The sequence below is a fragment of the Monodelphis domestica genome, chromosome 4 (assembly GCF_027887165.1).
Source record: "Monodelphis domestica isolate mMonDom1 chromosome 4, mMonDom1.pri, whole genome shotgun sequence".
Classification (NCBI taxonomy): domain Eukaryota; kingdom Metazoa; phylum Chordata; class Mammalia; order Didelphimorphia; family Didelphidae; genus Monodelphis; species Monodelphis domestica.
The window spans coordinates 196,967,764-196,988,419 of NC_077230.1; the positions used below are offsets into that span (position 1 = coordinate 196,967,764).

A 20,656-nucleotide genomic window follows, 5' to 3' on the forward strand; every position below is an offset into this window, starting at 1 on the left:
AATTAAAAACATAATTCATTTGGAAGAACAAAAACAATGAGAATAAGGTGAAGGGGAGCAGTAATCGTGGAAAAATAGGACTTCAAGATCTCAAACAATATGATAAAAACACATTAAACCTATTTGTTGCTAACTACAAAGTAGACCAAAGGAACAAATTAGACAAAGAAGAATCCAAAATAATCCAACTCAATAACCTGACTTTTGATAAATTTATATTCTAAAATTCCTTAGTAAAGAAATCCTTATTTGACAATAGTTTTTTTTTAAGAAAATTGGAAAAATTGAGAAATGGGGGGAAATGACAAATTAGGTTTTGACTAATATTTTATACTATACAGAACAATAAATTCAAGAGATTTTTAATTTAAATATGCCATCTTATAAATTGTGATGCTAGATTCTTTAACAGTGAAGATTAGGTGAATTCTTAACTAAGCAAGAGATATAAAGTTGCAACAGATAACATACATGAATACATATTTTCCATTATATGAAATTAAAAAGCTTTAATGTAAATAAAATCAATGCAACTAGAATAAGAAAGAAGGCAACTGACTCAGAAAAATATTTCTAGCAAAAATCCCTAATATAGAAGCAGTCAAGGGAAATGAATAAGTTATTCTCAAAATAATTGGAAAGTTACTAATAATTATAATTAAGAATGATTCAAATCACTAATAAGAAAAACTCAAGTCAAAACAACTCTGAAGTTTTATCTCATACCTATAAATTTAGTAAAGATGAAATATTTGAGGTAGGTAAACATTTGAGTGTGTCCATGGAAAGATGAACACACTAATACCATATTGGTAGAATTGTGAATTGATAAATTCATTTTGGAAAGCAACATGGAATTTTTCTAAGAAAATAACTAAATTTACCCTCCCCTTTGACCCAGATACCATATTTGTGGGAAGCCATCAAGCCCACACTGTCTGACATCATCACAAATGAGTTCCAGAGTTGCAAATCAACTTTCTGAAAAAATAAGGCACCCATGGAACCCACCTCTGTTGTGACTTCTCTATCTAATGGAATTGTTATGATCATTGTTCCCTCCCCAATACAGGAGAAATAATATTAGAGCAAAGATTTATAGGGTTAACACACATATATCCTACCTTAATCTCCCCAGATTATTACCCTAAGATTACATTCACAGAATTAAAACCTAAAGATCACTACCCATTACCCCCCTCCTTTCCCTCTCCACAGAGTTACATTCACTCCCATTACAAGCCAGGCAAGCCAAGAACATCAATCACCTTCAAGACACACTCCACTGCAGACAGAAACCAGGCAACATTTCCAGGTGTTTTAAAGTAACACAAGAAAAATGGAACTTATAAATTGAGGAAAACCCCAAATCTGGTATGTCTCAAATTACCTTCTAACCTTGGACCTAGTTATGAATGTTTTGTCATCCATCTTCTAAGTAATTGTAATTAATTGTGAAAGCTGACCAAAAGTAACAATGATTCTCCTTAGGTCAAGGAGAACTAACCTCTAGATCACCCTATGTCATTCATCTATAGCAACAATGTTTTGTTGACTATCTCCTTAGGCTATGTGTATGTTGTTAAGTACTATGGAAACATATATATTGAGAATGAAACTGTGTGCCAAGGAGATGTGTGATCATGAGGGTATAAAATAAAGCCAGGCCTCAGCCAAGGCAGAGCAGTTTATCCTTTGAAACCTGTGCTGTGGGTTGAATGCAAAAGCTGTGTCCCATCCATCATTCTGCTGACGCTGTCCCACCTCCAAGACCTCATCCCCTGTGGGAGGCTGATCCACCCCACAGCACATATTTCTAGGAATACACCCACAAGGGGATGAATAATAAAAAGGAAATTCCAATATATATATATGTGTGTAATGTTTATGTAAATATATACTGTATATGTATATATGTATACATAGTTATCAGCACTCTTTGTAGTAGTAAAGATCTAGAAACAAAATAAATCATAAGTTAGGGAACAGTCAAATAATTTGCACATAAATGTTACAGGATATTATTTTACTATTAGAAATAATCTGATGAATAAAGAGAACAATGTGAAAATATATGAACAGATGCAAAGGACATTAACAAAACCAGGAAAATTATAACCAGAGCTTCATAAAGAACTCATAATGATGTAAGAGAGAGCAAAGAGAATTTTCACTAATAATCAAATTCCAGTGTTGTCCTGGAAATTGGACAGGAAACAATTACTGCTTTACAGAATTTATCAGAGGAAATGGTAATAAATGTAAGTTAACTTTAGGGCCTCTTTTTTATTTTTCCCAATTTTCTTTTATTTTTTCAGTTACATGTATAAATAATCTTTGACAACTGTTTTTTGACATTTTAAAATTCATATTTCCTTACTCTCTACACTCTCCCACATGCTGTTTCCTGGGGTGGTGAATAGTCTGATATAGGTTATACCTGTACTTTCATGTAATACATATTTCCATGTTGTTCATTTCATGATAAAAGAAACATATCACATACAATAGAAATCTCATGACAGAAATATAGTGGAAGATGGCATGCTTTGGTCTGTACTCAGATTCCAACAGTTCCTTCTTTGATGGTGGATAGGATTTTTATCATACCTTTTTTATCATATCTTGGAGATTTGCTTTACTAATAATGATTTAATGCTTCACAGCTGATCATGATATATTTCTATTACTATATATAGTGTTTTCATGAGTCTTCTCACTTTACTTTTCATTAGTTCATATAACTCTTTCAAGGTTTTTCTGAACTCATCCTGTACATGATTCCTTATGGTGCAATACAACCATATACCACAACCTGCTCATCTATTCTCCAAGTGAAGGACAACCCGCAGTTTCTAATTCTTTGATACTACAAAAAAAAAAGCTGCTAATAATATTTTGGTATAGATAGGTCCTTTTTCTGTTTTCTCTGATCTCTTTGGGATATAGACCCAGCAGTGGTATTACTAGGTCAAGGGTATACATAGTTTTGTGACCCTTTAAGTTTGTTCCACATTCCTCTCCAGAATAGTTGTATCAGTTCACAATTCTACAAACAGTGTATTAGTGTCCTAATTTTCCCATGTCCCTTACAATATTTATTATTTCCTCTTTTTTGGTAACATTAGCCATTCTGGTAGGTATGAGGTGGTGTGTTGGAATTGTTTTAGTTTACATTTTTCTAATCAATACTGATTTGGAACATTTTTATGTGACTATGGATAGTTTTAGTTTATTCCTCTGAAAACTGCCATTTCAGATCCTTTGACCATTTCTCAATAGGGGAATGCTTTGTATTCTTATAAAGTTGGCTAAGTTCTCTTTATATTTGAGAAATGAGACTTGTCAGAGACATTTGCTATAAAAATTTTCACCAATATTTTGTTTCCCTTCTAAGCTTGATGTCATTGGTTCTGTTTGTACAAAAACTTTAATGTAATCAGAATTAATTCATTTTTGTAACATTTCGCATATCTTATGTGATCATAAATTCTTCCCTTATCCATAAGTCATAAAGGTAAACTTTTCCATGTCCCCATTATTTGTTTATGGTGTCACTTTTAATTTCTAGATCAAGTAATCATTTTGATTTTATCCTTTTGTATGGTATGAGATGTTGGTCTGGACCTAATCTCTACCATCCTGCTTTCCAGTTTTCCCAGCAGTTTTTGTCAAATTTGGTGCCTCTTATATCATCACCAGCTTTCTATCTGCTTTGATTTCTATTTCCTTTAATGAAAGAAAAGTTGAGAACTCAAATCTAAATAAGAAAAGCTGCTATTCCTGGGAAGTTGGAGTTTCAGATATTTACCAAAATGATGGAGTTATTCTTTAATATTGTCCTTTTAAAAATTATATTTAACAAATGCACTGTAACATACAATGTGAATGAATGTCTATTCCTTTGTGTCAAATAAAGTTGAGAAATAAAAATTTTAATGATATGGGTGGAGCCATTTTGATAAAATTATGAAATAAAGCTTATAAATATCATATTGTCAATGCTAGATTAAAAGAACATAGATAGAACCTGGCCAGGCACTAAATAGAAAAGGAGAAAACTGTGGCTAGTCTTTTTACATCAGTACATTTGGGAAAACAGGGAACATAAACTAGAGGATGTATGTGCTAAAAGGAATGTGTCTGTATGTGTGCAAGAATAAGTGAACACAAAACTAAATGCACTTGGGCTCAACCTGATGCTTAGTGGCTAATGCAAATTTTACATTTTGAGGAACTTCATCCAGTCTACACTGCTAGAAGGGCACATGGGTATTGCTGCTTACTTACTTGACTTTCTCATCTTTGTGCCCCTGTAAGACAGAAGAGGCTTTATTTTAAAATACCTTTGCCTTTATAAAGGTAATAGTAGATAAATTTACTTACCAGTTACTTACCATAGTCCAATCAATCACTAAACTTCTAATATAAAACATAAACTGTGTTTAGGGAGATTAAAATTATCACTTCTTTGCACTGTATGTTTGTAACCATTTTTGTTAGTGTCTATTGTTATTTTATTTTCTATATGTCTTCTAAGGGATTTATTTTTATTTGCTTTCATTCCTGTCATTTTTACTCATGTTTTATAAAATAAAACATTTGAAGATGAATTTTTTTTTATTTCCTAACAGCTTCTAACCACTATTTCCCTCATAGTACATTTCTGACGCTATTTCCCTATAATGGCACATAATGAATCAAGAAGCAAAGGTATGTCTGAATACAGAGAGATTGAGGGTTTTAATAGAACTAACTATTCTCTAGATCATATATATAGTCTTAATTTTGTGTGGATATCAGAAAATAGAAAGACAAGCTCTCCCTGACATAATATGTATAGTGTCTTGTTGTTTAGAAAAATCAGTGAAGCACATAGTGTTTAAAGACACATTTTTATTTTTTGAAAATAACTTGTTTCCATGTCTATAGCTTTGTTTTGATGGGGTGGGAAGAATTGGGAGAAGATTGGTTAGGAAATTTACTGTAAGCAGCATCATGAAGGAATATCTTGGATTACATATTGAAAAGTGTGTAAAAGTCATAGAATCTTAGAGTTGAAAGGAGATTTACCTTTATTACCTACCAATTCAGGAATCCTCCTTATGACATGCTGACAGATGGTTATCCAACCTTCACCTGAATGTTTCCTGTGATAGAAAACATACTGCACTTTGAGGCAGGTGATTCCATTTCTGGAGATTTCTCATTGTTAGAAAATTATTTCCAAGGAAATAATCTCTTCATAACTAAGACTCATATATCCTAGTATTACTACTGATGCAACACAAAATAAGTCTACTTCTTCTTTTAGGCAATCATTGTTAAAATACTCAAAGTTGGGTATTCTGTGCCACCTTAATAATTTTTTGCTCTCAGTTACAAATCCTGGTTCCCTTAAAGTGTCTTCATCTGACATGGTTTCCAGATTCTCCTGTTTGCCAACGAAACTACAAGCTGTAGAGAAATTAGATTACCAAACAGATATGGAATTTTCAAGTTTTGTCTGTGGTAATGCTCTGGTGCCAGTACAGTTTATTTGTTAAATTCTCAAGGATATTCTGAGGTCTGCAAACTCTCCATTGTATCCACTACTCATGGTTTCATTTTTCATACCAGACCAGTAAACCCTAGCAGAACACCTTTTCTTCAACTCTACCAATCTCAGTTCAATTTACTTTGATGAAATATCTCTGAAAAAGGTTTCATTTCTCGAAAAAAGGGGGAGAACTGAGTAAAACATAAAAATAAAAATCATTCCTCAATTGAAAAATGTCATAGGATATGAATGGGTAGTTCCCAGATGAAAAAATTAAAACTATCTTTAGTTAAATGAAAAAACTGTTCCAAGTCACTACTGATTGAAGAAATATAAATTTTTAAAAAACAACCTGAGGTACCATCACACCAACAGACAGCCATATGTGATTTTAAAAAATTATCATTGTTAAAAGGGATGTGGGAAATTGAGGATACTAAAGCACTGTTGGTAGAGTTGGGAACTGATGTAGCCATTCTGAAAAGCACTATTAAGCCATGCACAAAGGCCATAAAACTGTGCATAATTTTGAACCAATAATATCCCAAAGATCCAAAGCAACACCAAGGGATCCATGATGAAAAATACTGTCCACTGCCATAAAAGAAGCAGAATTTGAATGCAGAACAAAGCAAAAATTTTCCATTTTATTTCAATCATGTTTATTCGTGTATGTTCAATATATTTTTTCACATGATGAATATTTGATATGTATTACGTGATGGCACATGTATAACCAACATCAGATTACTTGTCAACTCAGGAAGGAGGGATGAGAGGGAAGGAAGGAGAGAATTCAGATATCAGAGTGTCTGAAAATAAATGTTAAAAATTGTTTCTATATGTAACTGGGAATAAAAAATATAATAAACTCAAAAGAAACTGATGAATATTTTAAAATCTCCATTGTGCTTAGTATAGTTTTGACTCTGTCCCTTTTGATGTGTTATTTCCTTCAGAAAAATAATTATCCAACCCAAGTACATCCAGAAAATTTTCTGATCATATCTATCTGAAGTTAGAATTCAAGATGGAAAGAATTCACAAAATAGAAAATATAACAGAAAGAATATGGTGCTAGATCAGTTTCGTGTTCCAATATTAACTCATCTAACATTGAAAATCAACATAATGTGATAAAATTTTCATTTAAAGTTTTCCCCAATTAAATTAGGTGTGGTTGCTTTAAAAATGGAAACAGATACATTGTTGATATTCCATGTTTATCATATGCATATCTTGTTAAAGTATTAAAGTTCTAATTTTGTGAACTCCTATAGAAAGAAAAAGATGGTTTTAGTGCTTCTACCTGTAGGATTGCCAAGTCTTCTTTCCTCTTCCTTCCTTAAAGAAGCAAAACTTTCCTCCAGTCACTAAGTTTATTTTTTCATGCTCTCTAAATAGTAACAGCATATGCAAATGTTTTATAAACTTGACCTTTTCAAAGCAAGTTTAAAAATCCAAAATGGTTTCCAGAGATGTCATTATTTTTTATATTTATTTTCTGCAAAGATCAAGACCTCACTTAAACTTTGTTCGTTCTTTGTTGCAGGGAAATAGTCCATTATCAACTTAGAAAATAATTCTTCATTTTGTTTTGAATCACCAGGGGTAAGATTTCATTTCTATTTCTTTTTGCCAAACAATTTGTTCTAAATGGCTCCTACTAAGGGCAATTTCATAAGAATTTGTTGTATCTTTGCCATAAAACAATAGGATTTTTAAATTAGTAAGAAAATTATTTGATTAATACAAAAGTTGATTTCAGTTGAACTGATATTGAAAAAATAATTCTAGGCAGGAGGAGAACATTTGAGTCCAATATCTCAGTCATCAAGTATGCTGATAGCTATGTACTGCAAAACTCTAAGAGGATGGTTTTTCTGGTGGTTGAAGCATTGTTATTTTTTTCTGAAAAGAAGTCTTCAAAGGACTAACTACAATGGTATTGGCCCTGGGACTGAAGCTACATTCCAAACTTGAAGGTGTCCCTTCGTTTAAAAAAGATACAAGTAACTTTTGAGAAAAATAGAACTTTCAAAACTATCCTCCTAATTAATCTACCTCCTCAAATTCCTATGACCTATACTCTCAGGTTGATTCAGCCATATACAGAGATGATCATACCTTTGACCTCATTATCACTCATGAGTGTTCTACAATCTTGAACTTTGAAATTCCTATCTTTGACCATAACTTCCAGTCTTTCCTGATCTCTCCAGATCATCTTTCCTAAATCTACTCTTAAGTGACCAGCATTTTGTTGGCACATAGTGGCATTTAATAAATGTTTGTTGATTTATTTGATTCATCCTCACTACAAAATCCAGGCATTTCACCCCTTCCTGTTTTCCTAGTCTACTCTTGGCCTCACTTTCCTGTATTCCTGACCCTGTGGTTAACCAGGTTAATTTTACACCATCCTCTTCCCTAAAATCCCTTTCTTCATTATGCTATCCCAATTGACTCCAAATTCTAAACCTCAAAAAAGGATAATTACTGCAATCTGCATTATCCACTTCTATCACAGTGTTGCTAAATGTTCCTGGATCTTCATTACCCACATTCTTTCCACATGTAGAAAGACTTTCTTCTAGGTTCTTTTCCTCTCCCTCTAACTCTTATTTAGAGATTTCACTACTTTCTATGGATTCAATTAGCTCAGTGGGGATAACTCCCAAATCTGTTTGACCTCCTTTGATGTCATTCATAAGTCCCAAGTTCCAAATAACCAGTTCTCAGGAAGATATCTAAACAGGAATGTTCAATACATGTGGGGTGAGGGAGCTTGGTGAGCTAAATAAAGTCTTTTGTCCCTAATTTATTCCATTTACACACTGCCTTCAGTAGTGTCAGGGTGTGATTGAATCAGAAATGGGAGGTGGCTTTCAGAGCTCCCAACTCACAGGTACCATGGAAGAGCCAAAACTTGCAGAAACTCATAAATAGAGCTAATGGTAGCATCAAGGAAAGAAATGAAGTTTAACATAATACCTTAATCTCCTGAGAACAGAGCTCAGCTTTAAGATAAAATTGTAGTTCAAAAACTCTGGGGAATTGAGCAAACATTAAAATAAACCACCTAATCATAGAAAAAATTTATGGAGACAAAGAAGATCAAGGCACAGATACAGAAGAAAAATGAATTAGTCTCAAGCTCTGGAAGAGCTCAAAAGAATTTTCAAAAATTATTGAGAGGCAGAAGAAAAATAAAGAAGAGAAAGCAAGTGCAAGAAGAAAATAACAGCAGAATTGACCAAATAGAAAAATAAGTTCAAAAGCTCGTGCAAGAAAATCATTCCTTAAAAATTAGAATTGGGCAACTAGAAGTTAATGACTTCATGAGACATCAAGAAACAATAAAACAAAATTTAAAAAATGAAAAAAATAAAGAGAGGAAAACATGAAATACCTCATTGCAAAAACAAATGACCTGGAAAAAAGATCGAGGACAGCCAATTTAAGAATTGTTGGACTAACTGAAAGCAATGATAAAAAAAAACCCTGGACATCATAATTCATCACCATTATTTAATATTGTACTAGAAATGATAGTTTTATCAATAAAAAAGAAAAGCAAATTGAAGGAATTAAAACAGGCAATAAGGAAACTAAACTATCACTCTGCAGATGATGATATATTTAGAGAATCTTAGAGAATCAACTAAAAACACTAGTTGAAATAATAAATAATTTTAGTAAAGTTTCAGGATACAAAATAAATCCACATGTGTAGTTGGAATTTTGTACCCCAGGACTATGTTCCCCAGAATTCCTTTCCTCTATGTCCTCATTTACATTTTTATTTTGGGTTGTTAAAAATTTTTGTAACCAAGTCTTTGGGGTCTTTTTTCCTGCTAACATGGCTGGAAAAAATGTTCTTTTCTCTCTCACACTTTAATTCTTTGTCCTTTGAGTTATTATTATTAATAAATCTTATAAAAATAATACTTGAAATATTTTGATATTTAATTTTAATTGTACACACATAAGCATAGCATTTCTATGTTACCAACTAAGCAAGAGATAGAAAAAAATTCCATTTTAAAACTCTTGGCAATATATAATACCTAGGAATCTACTTGCCAAAACAAAAATAGGAATTATATGAACATTACTACAAAACATTTTTCATACAAATATAGTCAGATCTAAATAACTGGAAAAATTATAATTACTCATGGATGGTCTGAGCTAATATAATAAAAATTATAATTCTACCTAATTTAATTTACTTAATCAGTGTCATACCAATCAAACTTCCAAAAAATTTTATAGAATTGGAATAATAATAACAAAATTTATCCAGAAGAATAAAAGATCAAGAATATAAAAGGAAATGATAAAAATATGACTGTGGCCTACTAGTACTAGATCTCAAATTATACTATAAAGTAGTAATCATCAAAACAATCTGGTACTGAATAAGAAATATATTGGTGGACAAATACAATATATTAGGGGTAAAAGACCTTAGCAATCTAGTATTCGATAAACTCAAAGATTCCAGCTTTGGAGATAAGAACTCACTATTTCACACAATCTGATAAAAAAAAAAACTGTAACATAATATGATAGAAAGTAGGTAAAGACCAATAAATATCTCATACCCTATACCAAGATAAGGTCAAAATGGGTAGGTGATTTTGATATAAAGGGTGATGCTATAAATAAATTAAGGGAACATGGAATAGTTTACCTGGCAGATCTTTGGAGAAGGGAAGAATTTATTACCCAATAAAAGTTAGAGAGAATTATAAGTATAAAATGAATTATTTTGATTACACTAAATTTAAGAGATTTTGTACAAACAAAACCAATGTAACCAAGATTAGAAGGGAAACAACAAACGGGAAATTTTTAATAACAATTTCTGTGGTAAAGGTCTAATTTCTTAACTCTATACAGAGTTAAGCCAAATTTATAAGAATATAAGTCATTCTCCAATTGATAAATAGTCAAAGGATATGAACAAACAATTTTCAGATGAAGAAATCAAAGCCATCAATAACCATATGAAAAAAGGCCTAAATCACTCTTCAATTAGAGAAATGCAAATTAAAATAATGATGAAGTACCACCTCACACCTATTAAGATTGGCCAACATGACAGTAATATGATAAATGTTGGAAGGGTTGTGACCAAATTTAGACACTAATGCATTGTTGGTGGAGTTATAAACTGATCCAACCATTCTGGAGGGCAATTTGGACCTTTGGCCAAAGGGCCATAAAATTCAACATACCCTTAGATCCTGTAATACCACTGCTAGGTCTGCATCCCAAAGAGATAATAGCAGAGGGGAAAGAATCTCCTTGTATAAAAATTTTATAGCAGTTAATTTTGAGATGGCAAAAATTTAGAAATTTAGGGGATGACCATAAATTAGGGAATAGATAAATAAGTTGCGGTATATTGTTGTAATGGAATTCTATTATGCTATAAAAAAATAACAAGTAAGATGATTTCAGAAAAACCTGAAAAGGCTTTTTTAAAGCCATTCCTGTTTCAGTGGCCCAAGGAGAAAACAATAACATCCCACAAGGCCATATCTTGATGTGAGCATGGTAAGACTGATGTTATGTAGACAACCATATTAAATCTGAGCAATTCTCTTTACAAACCAAAGTGGGGTAGGAGAGACTGTGCCCCAAAGGAGTTGGGGAGGGAAATTTTGTACTTTTGTTATTCCTTTAGCTTTGAAGTAAATATCCCCTTTTCTAAAAGTACTTTCTGATGGCTAATTACAGGGGACATCCCCTGAAAATAGAAATTAAAATAAAATCGGTGGAGCTTGAGCTAATGGTATTAGAGAAGAGATACTCCCAACCCCATAAGAGCAGCCATAAACTCCTGAGGAAAAGTAGTCATTCTGGTACTAGGATAGTGATCCCAGAGCATGCTCTCTAACTTACTATTTATTTGACATTTTAATTTAAATAAAAGTTGACATTTCTATAGCACTGTGAAGTTTGTAAAGTACTTTATGTATAAGTTATCATTTTAGTTTCATCATTCTATAAGATGAATAAATTGGGTATTATTTTCCTCATTTTACAGATGAAGAAAGACTGAAAAATGTTCAATTATGTAATCAAAGTCACCGACTAAGAAATTGTTTGAAGTGGTCAGCTGAACCCAAATTTTGTTGATAAGTCAGCACACTATCCATTTTGCTATGCAACTGCCTTATTTATTGAAGTGGGTTTGCAGATTCTTTGCAAAACTGAGGTTTTTAAAAACTGTTTTAATACTTCCATTTTAAGTATACCTAACTTTTATGATAGATTAATCTGTTGAATTATAAATGAATTATAATTGAACTAAAATAATGATATTTTCATCTAACCACTTAGCAGTGAATATGACATTTAAAAAAATTACTTTTCCTTGAAGTTATATTCCTGATATCTTTTATTAGCATTAAAATCAAAGTTATTTTAAAACAAAAGTAATTATTTTCACTTCTTTCTATCCCTTTTCTCAATAGTATACCTATGTATGTCTGTGTATTTGCATGTATGACTTAGGTACAAATACATACACAAGTATGTGTTTAGATTCACACATTTATATACAATATAAAATACAGGGCATCTATTATATGGAGAGACTGTATGATATAATGAATAGGGAAAATACCTGAATTCAAGTTTTGCTTCTATTTCATTCCCTTTATGTGACCATGGGCAAGACACCTAACCCTTTGGTGCTGTTAGACAACTCTCTAAGACCATAAATTACAGGTAAGATGCCAATTAATATCGGTAAAGAGATTTTCCAGGAGTTCCAAGAACTAATAAAAGCACAAGTCTTGAACCCACCAACTCCCAACAAAAAAATTAATTATAATTGCATATGGGAAAGGGGGCATATAAAATGTTTTGCTCAAAGAATTGATACATATTTCAATTATTGAATAAAAGTAAAAAAAAACAGTCACTGCTTAAAAAGTAATATTTAGTGCAATATGTTTCCTACAGATCGTCCAGGCATTCACTGTATGCTATAGCGACTCTATATTACCTGGGGTTATAAATGTAACAAGGAACTAACTGAATGGGAGCCTCATCCTTGGAAATATGTAGCATTCTCTGCCTGCTGCCAAGCCACGTGTGGATTTGGTTAATCTGTTTCTGGAAATGTGCTATGATTGTGCCCTATGAGTTTACTATGTGGTAAAAAATGGCTATCAAACCAGAACAGAGTTCATACAGAAGTCTCAAGTTGAGGAGTTTGACCTCTTTTTCTTTCCTATTAGCTAAAAAGTAAAGGACAACTCTGAGTTATTGAGGGAGGGGGTATAGTGGGGGAATGTCCTTCCCCCTCTACACTAGCTAATGGCCTTCTAGGCAAACCTGTGTCTAGGATGGGTCTGCCACCTGTTTCAGTCTTTTTTCCTTTGGTTTGGGACTCACTGAGATCTCTAAAGACTATTAGAGCTATCAGAGGTCTAGCAGCCAAGCCCAGGAATGAGTCAGCCCTGAAAAGTGACTTACTTGACCCAAACCAGCAATGCATTTACTTTAGTAGCCAAGACTCTCCATGCTCTGAAAAGAAGGAAGCAGCTCACTCAGAGGGCCATGCCATCAAAAATGGATTCAGTAGAAATATTTGTAACAACTGTTTTAAGTGTAAACTCACTTTTCTCAGGGGCCAAAGTTGTAGAAAAGAGTGGGTCCCAATTTGAAAGGAGATTTCATTTTATTTATTTCTACATCTTTTTGGTAATTATGCCTTTATAAAAGCTGATTGACACTACTAGAAAAATATATGGAAGTACTAAGTAGTGGTATCAATATTATTGAGGAGATATTGATTATCATTGGAAGAAATGATATTGAGAAGAAACACCAGAAAAAGGAATTGAGCCAATAGAACAGGAGGAAAACTGTTGCCTCTCATGGAACTCCAATAATCCTGAGAGGGGCAGATGGAGGCAGTCAAAATCTGGGGACCCAATCTGCTAGCAAATGTTTGGATTAAGAGATTAAGATCTGAATCTCACCACACAAAGATGGAGATACAGTCCCTTCCTTAAAGAGCTTGTAATTTAACATGGCAATAAATAAAAATTAACTACAGCACAAAGGAAAATGTGATCATGTACAAGGGGGTTCAGAAAAGGACTTAATCTTCCTCTGAGATTGGAATCAATTCATTTAGCCTCTGAAGTTCTCAATTTCTTCATCTAAAGGGGAAATAAATATTTAACAAGCAAATATCATATGGTATAGAGAATTGTTTAAAAAAAGAAATTTTTGTAAAATTTCTATAATTCATTATTTTTGTATCAAAGGTAATATATGTAAGTCCATGACATTTTTTAAAATGTCTACCTTCTATCTTATAATCAATACTATGTATTGGTTCTAAGGCAGAAGAGTGGTAAGGGTTAGGCAATGGGACTTAAGTGGCTTGTCCAGGGTCACCCAGCTAGGAAGTGTCTCAGGTCACATTTGAACTCAGGATCTCCTGTCTCTAGTCCTGACCATGGCATCTTGATAAAGCAGGACAAGCAAAAGATTTCAAATCAGAATATCCAACTACAAATCCCCACTCTTGGATTAAGGACATGAAAATAGATTAGGGAAATAAATATAGTATAATCTGAGGCTGAGGGGTTTTCTTGTTTTTGGACATTCTATATTCAGTCTCATGTTCAAAAAAATGTTAAATTTCTTAAATAAGAAAAAGACAAACTCATTGAAATCATCTGGGGGAAAGATAGCAAGTGCTCTGTATAGTTCCAAAGTTGATTAGGACTCAGGAAGAAAGTAATTGCCTTCGTGAGAATGTGCAATGTTAAATGTGATATGATCCAAAGAGTCTTAAATGTTAAAGACAAAATAAGCAAAAGAAGCACTGTGAACACAATGAGTAAGCATATCCATGTAAATATTTATCTCATCACTAAATTAAACAAGAATTACCAAGCAGGAATTTGTGATCCAATCCTGCATGGTCAGCTTGAATGACCATAGAAACATCAAGCTTTGTAGAATTGATCTTTTGGAGCAGCCCTTTTTCCAGTAGGTGGTGAATAGCAAAAAAAGCCAAAACTATTCATTTATTTTCTTTGATAATGTGTGACTTTTTTTAAACTCTTACATTCTGTCTTAGAATCAATACTGGGTATTGGTTCCAAGTCAGAAGAGTGATAAGGGCTAGGCAATGGGGATTAAGTGACTTGCCTAGGGTCACACATCTAGGAAATGTCTGAGGACAGATTTAAACCCAGGACCTCTAGACCTGAATCTCAATCCACTGAGATATCTAGATGCCCCCATATGAAATTTTTAAGATCAGACTTAGAGAAAGCAATAAGGGGCTTTCATCCCTTGGAGCCAGTTCCAAAAGTGTATGAGAGAAAGATCCTCTATAGACATGGATTTCTTAAAATAGTGGCAGTGTCAGGTATGTGATATTCTTTAATATTTTATAGAACAGAGGGATTGGATGAAATCCCTTCAGAATCATTTTATAGTAACAGATAAGGAAGTATTTAAAGAAATGAGATGATGAGAGATCCACAGAAATCTTCAAAACTACCTTCTTTACTTAGAACCCAGTCATAAGATTGTACATTTAAAACTGTAAAGGACTTTAAAGGCCATTAAACCTGATTATCTCAATGAACAGAATAAGCTGAAACACAGAAAAGTCAAGTGAGTTGCATAGGATCATTCAGCTATTAAGTGTTTAAAGCAGGATTTGTACCCTGATTTCCTTGACTCCAAATCCAATAGTCAAAAGCAAGTCAACCCTGATTCAATCTATCAGTAAATATTTGTTAAGTACTTTCCTATATGTCAGGCACTGTGTTAATAGCCTGGGGACACAAGAACAAAGAATGAAATAAGCCCCATGAACACTGTGGAACACCACTTGCAATCTTTCAGAGAAGGAAATTTAATTTCCATTAGTATATACCACACAAGAAAGAAAGCATATGGTCCCACCTTCTTGAGTACATACAGGTCTATTTAGAATATAATGTGCAATTCCTACAAATTCTATCTCTTGATAATAAGTAACATCCTACTGCCAAATTCGAAGTTTCCAAATTAATTTTTAAAACCCCAAATTATAAATTATGTAACTCTAGACATCTTTCAAGTGGAACTCCCTATTTTCAGAATCATATTTTAACATTAACCCTCTAACTATAATTAAATTTAAATCCTTCATTTTTGCTGCTTTTAAAGCACATACATATTTATTTTAATGATAAATTGTATAGTCTTATGTGGAAATTGTTGAAAATGATATTTTAAGGGAAGACATACTCAATCCTATCCTATTTGTATGCAAGTGGGAAATTATGGCTCATTCCATCAGATATGTAAAGATTACTCCGAAAAGAAAAGGTTCCTCAGGAAACATAGAGGCTATAACCTGTGGAGGACAAAGGGGCTGCATTCCACAAGTCATCCTATACATTTAGATAGTCATCTATCCTCTCCTTCATTGGGATAAAACTGAATAGCAAGAAAAAAATCCATTTTCCTCTTCTGTTTTCAGAGGCAAACTTCATTCTAGGTACAAAGGGCAAGAATGAGCTTCTTTAAGTACTATTATTTTCCCCTAATTTTTTTCTTCAATATATAAAAGTAATTTAAGTTATAAAAGGAAGTATGTCTTAATACATCTAAAGATACCAACTTAAGTAAATGAAGTTACCAGTTAAAGAGTATTTTATTACTTCTAAAATTCTGCTAAGAATATGGACAAAGTACTTGTAAAGAACAAGAGAAAAATATGGTTAACATCCCTTATCATTTAACCATCAATGGTGGCAAAATATATTTTAAATAGCCTTCTTTATATAATATAATTATATTATATAAGAAGGAAATCTGAATGAATTCTAGAATTTTCAGTTATTCCAAGACCTGCAAAAATACTACTTGTTAATTGCATTTTTTTTCTCCAGTGATTTCATCAGTGTAAAGAATTTGGCATCAAAAGGCAACTCTCCATAACTCATAATTAATCAAAAAGCATTTATTAAATGACAACTGTGTACCAGTGTCAATCTAGGGAGTAGAGATTCAAATGCAAAAAGGCCAGACCTATCATTGCCCTCAGAGCTTCATAAGGAAATGGTGAAGAGGAACATGGAAATGTGCAAAAGGTACAGAGAGAAAAGAATAGAAAGCAAAAAGTTGAGGCAAAGAGTATATGAGCACAGAGTATTATATAATGAGGAAGAAAATTGAGACTATAGAGCCAGTTTATAAGAAGTTATAAATGCCAATAGTAATAATTAAAAGAGTTGTCTTGGGGGTGACACAATGGATAGAGCGCTAGAACTAGGGTCTGGAGGAGTTGGGTTCAAATTGCCTAGCCCTTGATGTTCTTTGGTCTTAGAATTGATACTAAGATAGAAGGTAGATAAATGAGCAAGGGACATGATTAGGCAGTTTTCAAATAAAGAAATTAGAACTATCAATAAGCACATTAAAAGTATTCAAAAATCTCTCATTATTATAAAAATGAAAATCAAAACAATTCTGAGGTACCTCTGCACACCTAGCAGATTGGCCAATGAGACAGCAAAGGAAAGTAATAAATGTTGGAGGGGATGTAGCAAAACTGAGACACTAATGCATTGCTGATGGAGTTGTGAATTGGCCCAAAAATTCTGGAAGTCAATTTGGAATTATGCCCAAAGGGTTTTAAAAGTCTGCCTGCCCTTTGATCCAGCCATACCACTGTTGGGTTTTACCCCAAAGAGATCATAAGGAAAAATACCTGTGCAAAAATACTTATAGCCATGCTCTTTGTAGTAGCAAAAAACTGGAAAATGAGAGGATGTCCTTCGATTGGGGAATGGCTGAACAAATTGTGGTATATGTTGGTGGTGGAATACTATTGTGCTCAAAGGAATAATGAAGTGGAGGAATTCCATGGGGACTGGAACAACCTCCAGGAATTGATGCAGAGTAAAAGGAGCAGAACCAAGAGAACATTGTACACAGATACTGATACAGTGGTACAATTGAATCTAATAGACTTTGCTATTAGTAGCAATGCAGTAATCCAGAAGAATCCAGAGGAACTCATGAGAAAGAATACTATCCACATCCAGAGAAAGAACTGTGGGAGCAGAAACACAGAAGAAAAACATACGATTGGTCATCTGATTCAATGGGTATATGATTGGGGATTTTGGCTCTGAACGATCTCTCTATTGCAGATGCTAATAATATGGAAATAGGTTTTGAATGATACATGTAAAACCCAGTGGAATTGCTTATCAACTCCTGGAGTGGGGAGCAAAGAGGGAAGAGAAAGAAACTGAACCGTATAACCATGGAAAAATATTCCAAATTAATTAATCAACAAAAAATATTTAAATTTTTTAAAGACTAAGATAGAAGGTAAGTTTTTTTTTAATTGCCTAAGAAATTGAGAGATTCAGTGACCAGTCACACAGCTAATATGTGTCAGAGAAAAGATTTGAACTCTGGTCTCCAAGGCTTGCTCTCTATTCCTTATGCCATGTTTCTTCTGTTACCAACAGTACCACAACTAATAAAAATAGCAACAAATTAACCATTTGGCTTTCCTTCACTCTTCTTCCTATGCAATTTCAGAAGCATCTTCTGCCATAGTAGTTACAGTGAATTGTTGAGCACCCAAAAATTTTGAGATTTTATATTTTATTTTAAAATAAATTCAATTTCTGCATAACATAAAAAAGGCTCAGACATACTGTCACTCACCCATGGCCAGAATTTTGCCCTGACTTGGACAAAATCTAGCATTCATGGCACACTAAGTTCAGTTTTGAAGTTTTTAGAACTTTTTACTCTAAACCTTCTCAATGACAGGGCTTCTAAACTATATCAAAATACAACATGCCATCATAACTACTATGAATCATATATGTATCAGTTAAGAATAAAATATATGTGTACAAAGCATAGCAGACCTTCAGGATGATGCACGTTTTTGTGTTACAAAAAAAGAATTTTTGTAAACTCTTTTCCTAGCACAAGCTCAGGAAAAGCTTTCAGAAGCTTTATGCAACTTTATGTTTATCTTGTGTTTTTTTTGGTAATTCAATATTCACAGTAATTTGTTAGAGGACACAAACTTGCCTTTGTCTTTAACTATAGCCACATAGTATGTACTCATGGTGATTCCCCCCATACCTCTTTAAAGAAAAAAATTAAACAGCTAAAAATCACCATTTGTGTTAATCTTAGAGCAATGATTTTACTTCTCTGGACCTCTGTTTACTTCTCTAAATTTCTAGACCTCCATCTGAAGGATGAGGGAGTTTGATTCAATGATCTTTTAATAAGACTTTCCAGAAGTCTCCCAATGTACTCAAAGAATAGGTGGACATTTGTAGATTTAAAACCTTTGCTTCCCAAGGAAGTAGTAGTGGAGGTTCCCCTTGATACCTTCGAAGAAAATATTAGGGGTGTTGGAAAAATATGGTAGAAATATGGAAAGCTATAGGGAAATGGCAGCAACCATTTTAGGCATGATAGCAGACAGATTAGAATCCCTCAGTGCTACAGTCTCCAAGGTCATCAGTGCTTTGTCTTATAATGTTATGGAGGTCTCAAAGATAGACCAATTAGAGCCTGGAATATGCCTAGTCTGGGAAGTAGAAGCCAGTTGTAACAGTTAAATTTTAGGGGAGATGGGAGACTGAGGCAGGTAGAAATTAGTTTCTCTCTACAAGGAGTATTATAATTTTTAGAGGTTTATTAAAGGATAAAGATTAAAGAATATACAAGTAAGAAACATGTGCCTAGGCCAGAGGCCTAGACAAAATAACCTCACATCATGCAAGAGACGTGCCTGCTCCAAAACGGCAGTCCAAAAAGAGCCAAGAGACCTCAAAAGCCTTTGAATCAGCTTAAATATCTTCTCGATCTTGGCCCAGGTGAGATTACAAGGCATTCTGAGGAAGTGGAGCAAAGGCTCATGGGGATTGTAGTCCTGTATTCGAGTCTATTTTTTACATTCCCCCTTTGATCATTTGCAAAAAAATTAATTTTTTTCCAAAGGATCATGAAAACATAATCAATTTAAAGATTACAATAATTTGAGGATAAGAGAAAGAAAAGAATAAAACCAATAATTACTGGATGCATTGACAGAAAGCCAGTTAGGGGGCAGTCCCTTTTGGCATGAAAGTATGCATGCAAATAAATGTTCATTAACCACACCCAAAGTTCATTTTTGTGCATTTCGTGGTCTGGAGGCTTCTTCATGATGGCTTCTCCAACAGTTCAGTTTCTGAATTCAGGGAAGTAGCATCTTCTTTACCTAAAATTCTTCTCAAAAGGAATTTAAACTTTGCAATTTAAATAATGATATTTTTTTTACATTCCCCCCGTTAAGAGGGTGATATAAAAAAAAGGGGATCACTTAGGGATGCATGGCTGAGGTATGAGGTATATGAATCAATTGGCAAGAGATATTAAAAAGACATCAGAAAAATCAAAAGGAAAGAAAAATTTCTGGATGAAAATATAGACTATCAAAGTCTTATGTGTAAAAATTTCAAGTAGAAGAAAAATAAATCTATAACAGGTCCTTCAATCAGGGTCCAATCAAAATGATCTAAGTAATGATGCATTTACCCAGTCATTGCCAGGACTACAGAAAGGTACCACACTATGAGAGGCAGAAAAGAAAGGGACCAGATTATAGAAGCCAAGTAGGAGCCAAGGTTTTGGGGATACTGGTCTGTGAGTATCTTCAGGGTGAGTGTGGACACAAGGAAAGCCTATGTCTTAACACATGTTAAACATAGTAACCTCGAGTCTTCACACTAGATTCAAGACCTTTGTATTGGCCTAGAAGTGCATCAATCCATCCTGGATTTGCTTTTCTTTGGCTCTGTGAAATGGCTCTTATGTGTATATCTTGTCCTGGAATCAGATAGAATCATTAAGCAAAGTCCCATAATTTTTAAATAATTAGTGGCATCGTTTTTATAGTCATGAGCTTTTTTTAGGGCATGCATTACCAAATGTATTTCAAACTTGTAGCACTGAAAAGTCAAAAAGTTAAAGAAAATCTTAATGCTGGTGACATGTGCTTCAAATATAAAAAAAGAGAGAAAAATAAAAATAAAACCTGAA

General features: G+C 33.4%; 1 long non-coding RNA gene across 1 annotated transcript in view; it reads left to right on the top strand.

Annotated features, from left to right (window-relative positions):
• The first annotated feature begins 2,197 nt into the window (after positions 1–2,197).
• The window catches only part of LOC103101247 (uncharacterized), a 28,359-nt gene continuing 9,900 nt past the window's right edge, over positions 2,198–20,656 (top strand). The window contains exons 1-4 of the long non-coding RNA XR_467728.2: positions 2,198–2,261; positions 4,635–4,713; positions 7,092–7,150; positions 11,601–12,286. This is a non-coding gene — a long non-coding RNA (uncharacterized LOC103101247). The remainder of the gene's footprint in view (positions 2,262–4,634; positions 4,714–7,091; positions 7,151–11,600; positions 12,287–20,656) is intronic.